This window comes from Montipora capricornis, chromosome 14, assembly GCF_036669925.1.
Source record: "Montipora capricornis isolate CH-2021 chromosome 14, ASM3666992v2, whole genome shotgun sequence".
Lineage (NCBI taxonomy): Eukaryota > Metazoa > Cnidaria > Anthozoa > Scleractinia > Acroporidae > Montipora > Montipora capricornis.
The window spans coordinates 47,234,300-47,244,774 of record NC_090896.1 but is presented as its reverse complement, the minus strand read 5'-3'; the positions used below and the strand labels follow the sequence as shown (position 1 = coordinate 47,244,774).

The 10,475-nt window shown below is 39.1% G+C and overlaps 1 protein-coding gene across 2 annotated transcripts in view; it reads right to left on the bottom strand.

The window, feature by feature from the left end:
- Window positions 1-3,926: 3,926 nt before the first annotated feature.
- Window positions 3,927-10,475, bottom strand: part of LOC138033557 (histamine H2 receptor-like) — a 37,005-nt gene continuing 30,456 nt past the window's right edge. For both annotated transcript variants that reach the window (XM_068881336.1, XM_068881335.1), the window contains one exon: window positions 3,927-4,028. The gene's annotated coding sequence lies outside the window, so the exon portion shown is untranslated. The remainder of the gene's footprint in view (window positions 4,029-10,475) is intronic.

Here is a 10,475-nt window from a genome sequence, read left to right as displayed (position 1 = left end):
AGTTTTGCCGTAAGTTTCTGGTAATATAAGTCCATCAAGAGAGTAGGTTACTATCCTCAGACACCGGTTGTAATCCCTTGACTTACGTACAGTATTGAACTAGAAGTCCGTGAGGGGAAATATTGTTTTTGTGGCCAATTTACAGGCTCAAAGGCAGGCGCAAAAAACGTGAGTAGGCCGTTACAACAGTAAAGTTAGGGAAATTTCTCACACATTTTAAGTAGGAATTAAAGAACTTAATTTCAGTACATTTCAGCTAGAAGATTCCTCTTTAAGAGAACTGAAAGGCAAGCCTACAAGCTATGATTGACTCGTAGTGTTGTTTACTGATTGTTGTATCCATGCAATAACCTACATATCAGTTGGGGGAGTGAAATAAGTGTTGTGACGTGTTGAGTCACTCAAGCGGAAACCTGACTGAGTCCGCGCGTTTTGGTAGAGATCTTTCCACGATAATTTGATTAGATCTACTCAGGAGGTACTATGTTACTGACTGAAAGGGAAAAAAATGTGTTTTAGCTAACAACTGAAAAAAAAGAATATTTTCCCCCCGGAAATACGAGAAATAATATAAAATGTCCGGCTCAGAACAAAAGTTTCTTGAAAATGAAATATTTGGACGTATAATCCCAACGTCTTTATCAGTCGTGGTATTTAATAGTCACGTGACCACTAGACGATGTTCAGGTTATCTCTCTGCGTACATCACAACGTTGCGTGTATCATTGTAGGTAATAAATCAGCAAAAAGGCAATGTGTGGTAGTATTGACAATTTCACACCATAAAAAAGAAAAACCAGTTTGTTACAGCAGTGTATTTTTATTTATCTTTTAATGTACGGCATTAAACATAATCAAAGATGTAATTTAGTACTTAGCATGCCTTTAAACACCTAACACGTTTTCATAAAGTATATAAAAAAGTATCATAACATAATTCAACCAAGGGCACTTTACCCTTCGAAAAATAGGGAAGAAAGGGAAAAGGATCTCGAGTCGGTGAATAGATTCTGCCATTCGTCCCAGTAATGTGATCTATGCGTAAAATTGGGAAAAGTTCTTTGTTTTTCTTGTGAACCTTTCCAGTCCGTCTCATCTTCGAAGGGAAGAGCACCCTGGGGAAGAATTTCGACTGTGCGCCAGGCCCCAAGTTTGAAAAAATGGTGGGAATTTCGTTGATCGTGTAAACAAAAAAAGGCTACGAACTTTGTTTGCTTTCCCAATATTCCCGGTAAGCAGCAACATTTTAACGTCACTAATGAACAGATGGTGTATTGTTTTCGTAGGGAATCAACTTTTTGGGGACAAAATTAACCTAAAGACGGTTTCAGAACCCTTTATTTTGCCGCGATATACAAGAAATTTCGTTGCAAAGACACATTTTATCCACACTCTTTACACATTGCATCCATATAAGCAACCTACTGAGTGTATAAGCAAGAGAGCCTCTCACCAGGCAGGGGGAGACTTGTTTTCTTAACAATGAAATGCCGTAAAAATTTCATGCTTGCTCAAGTATTTTTAAATCAACCGAATGACAGCCTCGCGTGCCTTTTCACAGTCCGTCGCTCTTTCCAACCATTGTGAGGCATTGCAGCTTGCATTACTACCTGAGCCCGCAAGCAGGGCTAGAGATGCGCAGAAAGCTGCGCAGTACGTTTTCCCTCTCTGAATTTCCGAACCGGAAACTCCCAGCTCGTAACAGGCCTCCTCGTTTTGTAAACTTCTTATTCAATTCCTGCTCAATAAAGGACTCCTCAAATTAACAAGGTTGTCGATTACAGGATGCTCTGTCATCAAGCCGTCTTATTGATTTATTCAGTCAAATCATGGAAAAACGTTTTGCTCCGATATTAACCATTAAAATTGTTGAATGCAGGAAATAGTGGACACAATCGCCCTCAAGATAGTATAGCATGAACAGGGCCTTGGCCAGAAAAACGTTATGACCAAGGCAATAGTACTTGTTTGTTTATTTGCTAGCAGTGTCTGACTTTCCCCCTTCCTTTTTAGCTGAAACTCAGCTAAAAACAAGAAACAAAAAGAGGGCCCGTTGTTTTCGTGAGCCTGAACTTACTACCTTTTCGTCTAGCTTCGGTGCACCAACGATACTTCAAATCAACAACGTTAACAGATATAAATGATACACGTAAAGTACCAACTCTCTGAAAAAAACCACCTGACAGCCTACAGACACCTGGCCGAGCGTCTAATCGCACAGAGATTCATGAAAAGTAACTAACTAGAAACTTTATTGACGAGTTTTGACAATTTTGGAAATTACGCCAACAGCATTATTTTGTAATGTGTGTTCTCAAGTGTCGTTGCCCGAATCATGAGCTTTTTGCCCGAACACGTTCCTAATTCCCGCAACTGGGGGGCCTGTAACCCCCCTCGGTCCCCCCCCCCCCCCCCTTCCCAGCTCGTACGCTTATGAACAAAGACAAGTAGAAAATGCCCTGACGCTTCATAATTTATTATGACTGAGGCAAGTGGTGACTAAAAACACGAAAACTAGCTATACGTTAAAAAATTACGACATAGGCTTAAGTCACCTACTATTAATATATAATACTAAAAATTAAGACAATAAGCATCTGTTGTCTTGTTAACTTTCCTGAATGCTATATTCATCCATCTATTTAAGGTCAAACTTTCTTACGAAGATAATAATTTCTTTTCCTTGTTACAATTTATGCACATTAACTTAAAACTGTTGTTAATATCATGAAATTTCAAAATAGCAACTGAAGCCAAGTAGAAAAATGCAATGGCGCTTCATAATGTTTTACAAGTCATTAAGAGGTAAATCTGCAACTCGCCTTTCACGGTTACGAACAGTACGTTTGCAAAAGAGTGCAGCTAAAGTAGATCTGTATTCTGGCATGCGGATAGCGTATAATATAGGATTGACAAGAGAGTTTGCATAAAGTAAAACATACAATGCAAAATAAAGATGATCACCCACTGGACAGGGCATTTTAAATTTACCGCTATAAAGGAGAACAGCGATAGTATTGGCAGGCAGGAACACCAAAAGAGATACAACAGTCACAATCATAATGTTTTACAAATCATTAAGAGGTATATCTTAAACTCGCCTTTCACGGTTACGAACAGTACATTTGCGAATGAGTGCAGCTAAAGTAGATCTGTATTCTGGCATGCGGATAGCGTATAATATAGGATTGACAAGAGAGTTTGCAAAAAGGAAAACATAAAGTGCACAATAAAGACGTCCATCCACCTGAAAGGGAATTTTAAATTTACCGCTATAAATGAGAAGAGCGAAAGTAATAGCAGGCAGGAACACCAAAAGAGATGCAACAGTCACAATCAACAATGTCACGGTCAGTTTTCTTTCTCTACTGGCTGCACCATGGTGTTTAGGCTGCGCTCCACAACGGACTTTAATAACAATGGATGAGTAAGATACACAAATGATCAAAAGTTCAAACGAGCCTAATGCAATCTTGAAATAAACATCAACTACTCCCTCAGGATATTTAAAATTTAAGGAAGTACCTAATGCCGTACTAACCCAAATAAAGACAATTAATAGGCCATACACCCGTTTTTTTAGCACGCGATGCTTGAAAGGCCGAAATGTCGCATATGCCCGTTCTAAAGCAATAATGGTTATGTTTATTAAAGACATACCAGGAAAAACACCAGGTAGTTTTGTCTCTATATAATCTTTCAAATGTCCATTTAGATGCCCCCTCCATACATTACAGAATACTCCAAACCAATAGAATAGAAAAAACACAGCAACTCCTCCAACCAACATATCTGTAACTGCCAAATTTATCATCAGGTACGTGCTGCGCTTGCGGAGATTACAGTTTCTTGTAAAAACAATTATCGTACAGAGGTTGAGTGTTACTATGGCAACAGACTCGGCCAAGCCTACAGTCATCCAGGTTATCCACTCGGGTGGATTCATCTCAGAGCTCTGTCTTTTTCTTGTTGATGTTAGAAGTAATTACTCGTCTCAGTGACTTTGTTTTATCAGGTTCTTTTTCTAACTGTAGAAGACACAAAATGAACAGGAATTCAATGCTTACATCAATCTGCAGGAAGTCATTTTGGCTTTTGAGGTATTGTAAAACAGTTTTCAATATGTCTCTTGTTGTTTTTGATATGGGTGTTTTTACATGTTTCCAGCAATTCGTGTGACCCCCAAAACTTAAGAAAGTTAATGCCAAAAAGCTTGGAGGACTTATTACAAGTCCAAAAATATTTCCTTCGAGGTCCATGACATGTGACGATGACGGGCACGATGATGTAACATAGCATAAAGTGACGTCATCATTTCTAAAGAGCCACGATCTTAGTCCGTCATCAAGGCTTTCATGGTCTTTATGAAAGGTTAGGAATTTGGAGGAAAATAGTCAAAATCGACCAAATAGGCAAAAATTGCTATAAAAATACCAAGATCCTTTACCGATGACTCGTTGTACCAAAAATTGTTACCAGTCAATTTTATGGAATGGCCACCAAATCTGGAGTTTGATTTTGATGCTTTTAAAGTTTCAAATTTGGTGTGGGCCCCAAAAGGTCTCCCTCTATCTGAATAGGGGAGTATCGGACTTCAGCGCAAAGAAAAAAATGCAAGTACAATAGTTTGAACAAGGCCACTGCCAGACAAAAATTGTAACTGAGGCTGTATGAGGAAAGCAAAATATTTATTCATTTCATTTTTTAATGAAGAGCTTCTTATATCGAGCTTAATTAAGGTTAAGGAAAAAACATTTTACTCACTTAAATCAACAATCGGGTGTTCGAAAGTCGTTTGACGATTCTGATAGTGTGAGAAAATTTCCGCACGTGGTTCGATCTATTGTTTTCTCAAATATCAGTTACTGTGGAATGATATTATTTTCGTTAAGCGCCTAAACATCCTTCAAAATTTGAATGTGACGAAAAAGTAAACGTGTCCTAGGCTGTTCACATCTGCACCAACACAACGTAGTAAACACTTTTTTTGGTAATGAAATTCGCATTTAGTAGAAAACTTTTTGATGGAGCAATTATTATAGCACTAGAAAATAAAACATCATCAAGCTCAGCAGTAATCAAAGTTATTTCAAAACTTCTTCGAAAACAGTCACCAAAATAAATTTTATTAAATGTAAAAATGACTTCAGCTCGGAAAAAAATCCGAGTCCTAGATGGGACTTGAAACCACGACCCTCCGTTATCTAGTCGGACGCTATAACCACTGAGCTACGAGAGGGTGAAATGTGGATCTTTGACTGGAACCGCATTGTGCGGTCCCACAGCCAAATAATGACTTGGCACCTTTATCGCGCAGTCACACTGATCAAGGCATATCAAAGATGCAACCAACCACCTTCCAAAGTGAGTACAACAATGAATATTAAGTGTAAAAATCACATCAACTCAGAAAAAGAAAACCGAGTTCCAGATGGTATTTGAACCCACGACCCTTCATGATCTAGACGGACGCTCTAACCACTGAGCTACTGGAGAAATAAATTGTGACCCAAAATAAGGCCCTCTTTACAAGCAGGAAGGGTAACCCTACTGCCAGTGTTACTCTAGCAGGAGGGTCAAAGATAGCCCGGGTTTACGAGCAAAATTTCACAGGTAGGGTTGCTAGGGTAACCCTAGCACTAGGGTTACCCTACCTGCTTGTAAACAGGGCCTTAAACTGACAGCCTATTTAGTTTGAGTTAAAACAGGGAACTGAACCTAACGCGCCAGCGACTACAAAACTGTAAACTGAATTCATCCAAAATTGTGTACAACACTACCCACGGTTTTGAAATGTTTAACAGTAAAAACAAAATCAAGTGTGCAAGAGCAGTAATAATTATTAAAGAAATAAAAAACAGGCCGAGTGCATTGTCGAGTGTTCTTAACAATTCCCAAGTGCTTATATAACTCAACAATGCTCGAGGAACAAGTTTTTTTATTTCTTTTATAAAATAAAAACGACCACGAAGGGACAAGAATTCGTCAGACAACAAAAATGAGCGCGCGCCCTGGATGGCGCAATTATGGCGCAATTTCTCCCTGATTGCGTGATACGCGTGCGCCACCTCGAATTTTTTCATATATATTATTAATAAGTAATCACATGATTTTTCTCGTGCAATTTGGAATAAATAAGCACTTTCCTGCCTCCTCGTTATTTTGGTCATTTAAAAAGTCGAAACCGAGATCAAATAAAGGAAATTCTTCAGCCATAATGGCGGTCTGGAAAAATCTCCTCAGTATTTTCAGCGACAAAAATGATTGACTTGGCTTGCGTGCATATGTTGAGTTATAAGGCACACACCATACGTACGCTGTGTGCCTTGTGGAGTTATAAAGAACTCGGCTTGACCAATCACAGTGCATGATTAACCTTGGTTATTTTATAATATTATTTATTTAATGGCTTACAATCTCTAGATTCATTGCCCACGAGAACGTTGAAACTTTCCTCAAAGTTTCAGCTGCGATGTTCATTTGGGGGCAAAGTTCTTTCAACCGCAAAACCTCATGGCAATAGTTTTGCTCGGCGTTCGCACTTTGAGTGCTCTTGGGACAACGAGTCCATTCTCAAGCCTTCTTGATCCTGTAACTTGTTGCAAAATAAACATACTACACTTGCTGAAAATGGTGAAAATTTTATTAGCGCCCAGCCTCGATAAAGCGCCCACCTTGAAAAAGCGCCCACTCTCAAGGTCCAAAAATTTATTAAACACGAAGGCGCGCTATATAAGGAAGTCTCCCCTGGGAAGATCGAGGCTCATTTGTCAGTCACCGTTGACGTGCGCGGGACTATAAAACGTGTGGTGCCTTAGGCTCTGTGATATTTCTTCTATAAAAAAGCCCCTTATGGCAATGTGTCCGTAATATGCCATAAAATGTTATCTGTCGTTCTTTTTTCAAATTCCCCAAATTCGCGCTAGAAATATCTTTTCGGGCTTCCGACTCTGTGTTGCTGTTTGTTCATCACTATCTTGGATAATTAATCAGTCGTGCTTGAATGAATTCGAACAAAAGCAGTGCGTGAAGCGCCCCCTTTTATAGTGCGGTTAATCAAATAAATACGGTGTGTTAAGTATGAAAATGTTAAAACGGTGTTAAAACAATAAAAAGCGTGCAAGAATAACATAATTAAACATGATTAAAAGCTTTCGCACGAATTGAGTCTGACTGTACATTGAGACTTGAGACAGTAAAACTTGCTCTATACTTATGTCAAATTTTTATGTTCACTTTTGAGCTTGATGATGACCGAAGTTCGGTCGAAACGTCTCCCTCTTTTACCTTGAGTGTTTACTTTAAAGTGTTTTAAAAACAACTGACTTTGCATTTGAATGTATAATGCATCAGTCAATTCGAGCAGTGCCCAACCCCCCCCCCCCCCCGGGCTAACCCCCGGGCATTAACTTTTTTTTAAAAAAATGGGCAAATTCCCCGGGGTGGGGACACATAAGCTGTGTAAATGCCCCGGGATGGGGACGAAGAAAGAGGGCGAATGCCCCGCCCCCGGGATCGTCGCCTTCCAATAGGCGCCTGTATTCGCAGGCTACTTTGTCTGTCACGAATCAAGACATCTTAAATGATCTTTCATCGCATTTTCACTAAAACTCACGAGCCAGAATGTATATTTATATTTAATTAAGTTAGCACAACAGAAAAACGCTAACCTCATTTTGACAAAAAAATGCTTTACTATTGCCATAAAAACTATCCAGTTAAGTTCGCATATTATAAAACATGATGAATTCATAAAGGCCACCTTTTCAAGAGAACAACTTTTTGAAACAAACAACATATTTGCTATCAGAGGCAAAAACCCCTTCCTATTTCATTACGAGCGTGAAGAGAAAAAACTCAATCGTGTCAAATATGCGCAATATTACAACAAACTAAAATTTCAGGATCAAACCGTTTCCATGAAGAACCTTTTCCTTGAATGATGAAGCACAAGATAGACGATAAGCTTTCTTTCAAATAATTCTTGGCTGTCACATTTCCAAATTTTTTTTTTACCTGAAGACTGTGCAGAGTTGATCACAGATCCACTTAAGGTGTTCGATTCGTTCTCTGTCTTTGTTGAACCCATAAGTTACCAGAGAATTTTCCATTTGCTTTCAGTGTTCTACATAACAGCACACTTGGTAAAATCTTAGAAGTGCAGCTCACTTTGATTTCGGCTCGACGGGCGACAGATTGTTGTCGAAATCCATTACTCGTCGCTTTTAAGATTCCACCGCCTGTCTTGTTCAGTATCCAAATGACTTGCCATTATTGAGCTTCATAAGGGTATATTTTGTAAACGACATTCGCGTTACATGACTTTCGACGCCATTGCCGGTTAAGTTTATCATTCTACTGTGTCCACCAGAGATATCTACGCATTTCCACTACCCTCTCTATCCTAAGAAAATACGAGCAGAAGGCTCTATGCACAAAGGCACCACTTAGCAGGGGAGTGACAGACAAGACTTTTACCGACACGGAAAAAAATTAATAAATAAAATAAAACAAACAAATAAAACGCAGATCCCGACTGGGTTTGCCATACTGGCAACCCAGTAACAAGTCTTGTCTTCCCTGGATGTGGATAACGCAACGTACGTCTTACGGTCTTGCGTTGGAAAAAAACCATCAGACACAGTTAAAAGCGTAGATGAGACTGCTTACAAAGCCCTTTCCAATGCCGTGTGTAAGTGGTTCTGCGCGCAGTATGTTATGGGTGTTTGTAAGAACGCCTCGTGTCATTTTAGAACCTTACAAAATGTGCGTGTAACCTCATACTCTTAAAAGTGCCTTATGACTTTTAAACTGGGCAGTGTTAACCCTTATCACAAGCACAACTCGCATTGCGTACGCCGATTTTCTAAAAGGATTTTGTAAGACGTCTTACACACTGCACGGCTTTAAAGCCCTGGCCAAACTATCGAACAAAGTTGGATTCAACACTCCAACTTTGCTCGATCCAACATTGTTCGACCGTTTGGCCACCCATGTTGGATGATATTCGTCTAACATTTTTTGCTCGATCAAGTGTTGGATAGAGTTTGCTTTTGATCAAACATTGCGACCAACAATTCTGCTCGACACAACAATGTTGCAGTGTTTTGCCGCTCTTCCAACAAAGTTGTGTCCTGAATCTAGTCACGTTCGCGCTACTAGCCAATCACGAATCGCTATTTTATTTTCAAGCCTAGGCTTCTAGCATTATTTGCAACAAAGATGGCGGACAAGGATCAACAGCCAGAAACATTGATCAGCGAGTATGAAGCAAGGCCATGTCTTTGGGGCACTTTTAGTCCCCTAATCACTATTGCTCTGTTCTCATCATCTCCTAAACGCCGATGTATTTTGCAGCGAACATACCCCTTTGTACACGTTCTCTTAACCATTTTTTGGATTTTCCTCGTTTGAACCGCCATTTCCGTCCTCAAACAGCTCCAGTAACACAAGCGCTACGAGCGGTTTCCGTTTCAGTGTTAGCGTCATATTTATAAATTTAGCGCCAACTTCAACTTGAATCAGTTTCGTAAAGAAATGTCGGATAGTGTTTTGCCACTACCTCAAAATTTACACCCAACGATGTTGCATGTGGAATCCAACTTTGTTCGAGAGTTTCTACTGACAAGTCTGTTTTAACCTACGCAAGGCGTTTGTAAGACGTCTGCGATTACACGTGGCATTTGTAAGAGTCTTGGGTTTTTGGGTCGGGCTTGGGTTGATAAAAATGGTTTTTATTTTTGACAATAACTAGTGAATTAATTTAAGGTATAAAGAAAACTTAGATTTTATTTGCCTCGTCGTGTATAGTTTGAATGAAAAGTATTAAAAAAAAAAAAAAAGAACGATTATCCTTACTAGTCTGCCTAGCGTTTCGGTAGGTTTCTTAGCCTAAAAATGAGAGATTTTCGCTATTTTCTCCCTTACTTTGGAGCCAAAAAGTCTCATATATCGTATGTCGGTCTTCCTTTGTTCTGAAACCTCACTGAAACGGCTTTCCGCGTTGGGATGCGTTACTACGCTCATTTTTCAAATTAAAAGAAATTAACTATTTAAATTGAAAAAATGCTTTAACTACGTAATTAATTTTTTTGAAAATGCCAAAAATTCGGGTCGGTCGGACGACGGTAAAAGAAAAATAAAAAGGGGGTGGTCTAATCAACAAAAACATTGCAATATAGAGGGTGAACAGAGGCTGGGACAGCCTTTTTTAATCCAAAACTAAATATTCAGTTTCCAAGCCTCCGGTAATTTGGCTTGGTTAATTAAGAACGAAAACGATTCAAAAAATAGGGGCAAAACCAAGGAAAATGAACATAAATTAGTAAACCAGAGCCGAGAATTCGAAATACTCGAGTTCAAAATAAGAAAGTTCACCTGTACTGGAGATATTTATTGTTGAATAAAACGCTAAAAAATCATTGTAAGAAGTGCTTGAAAATAACTAGTTTTAATTGACTTAAACTTATAACTAT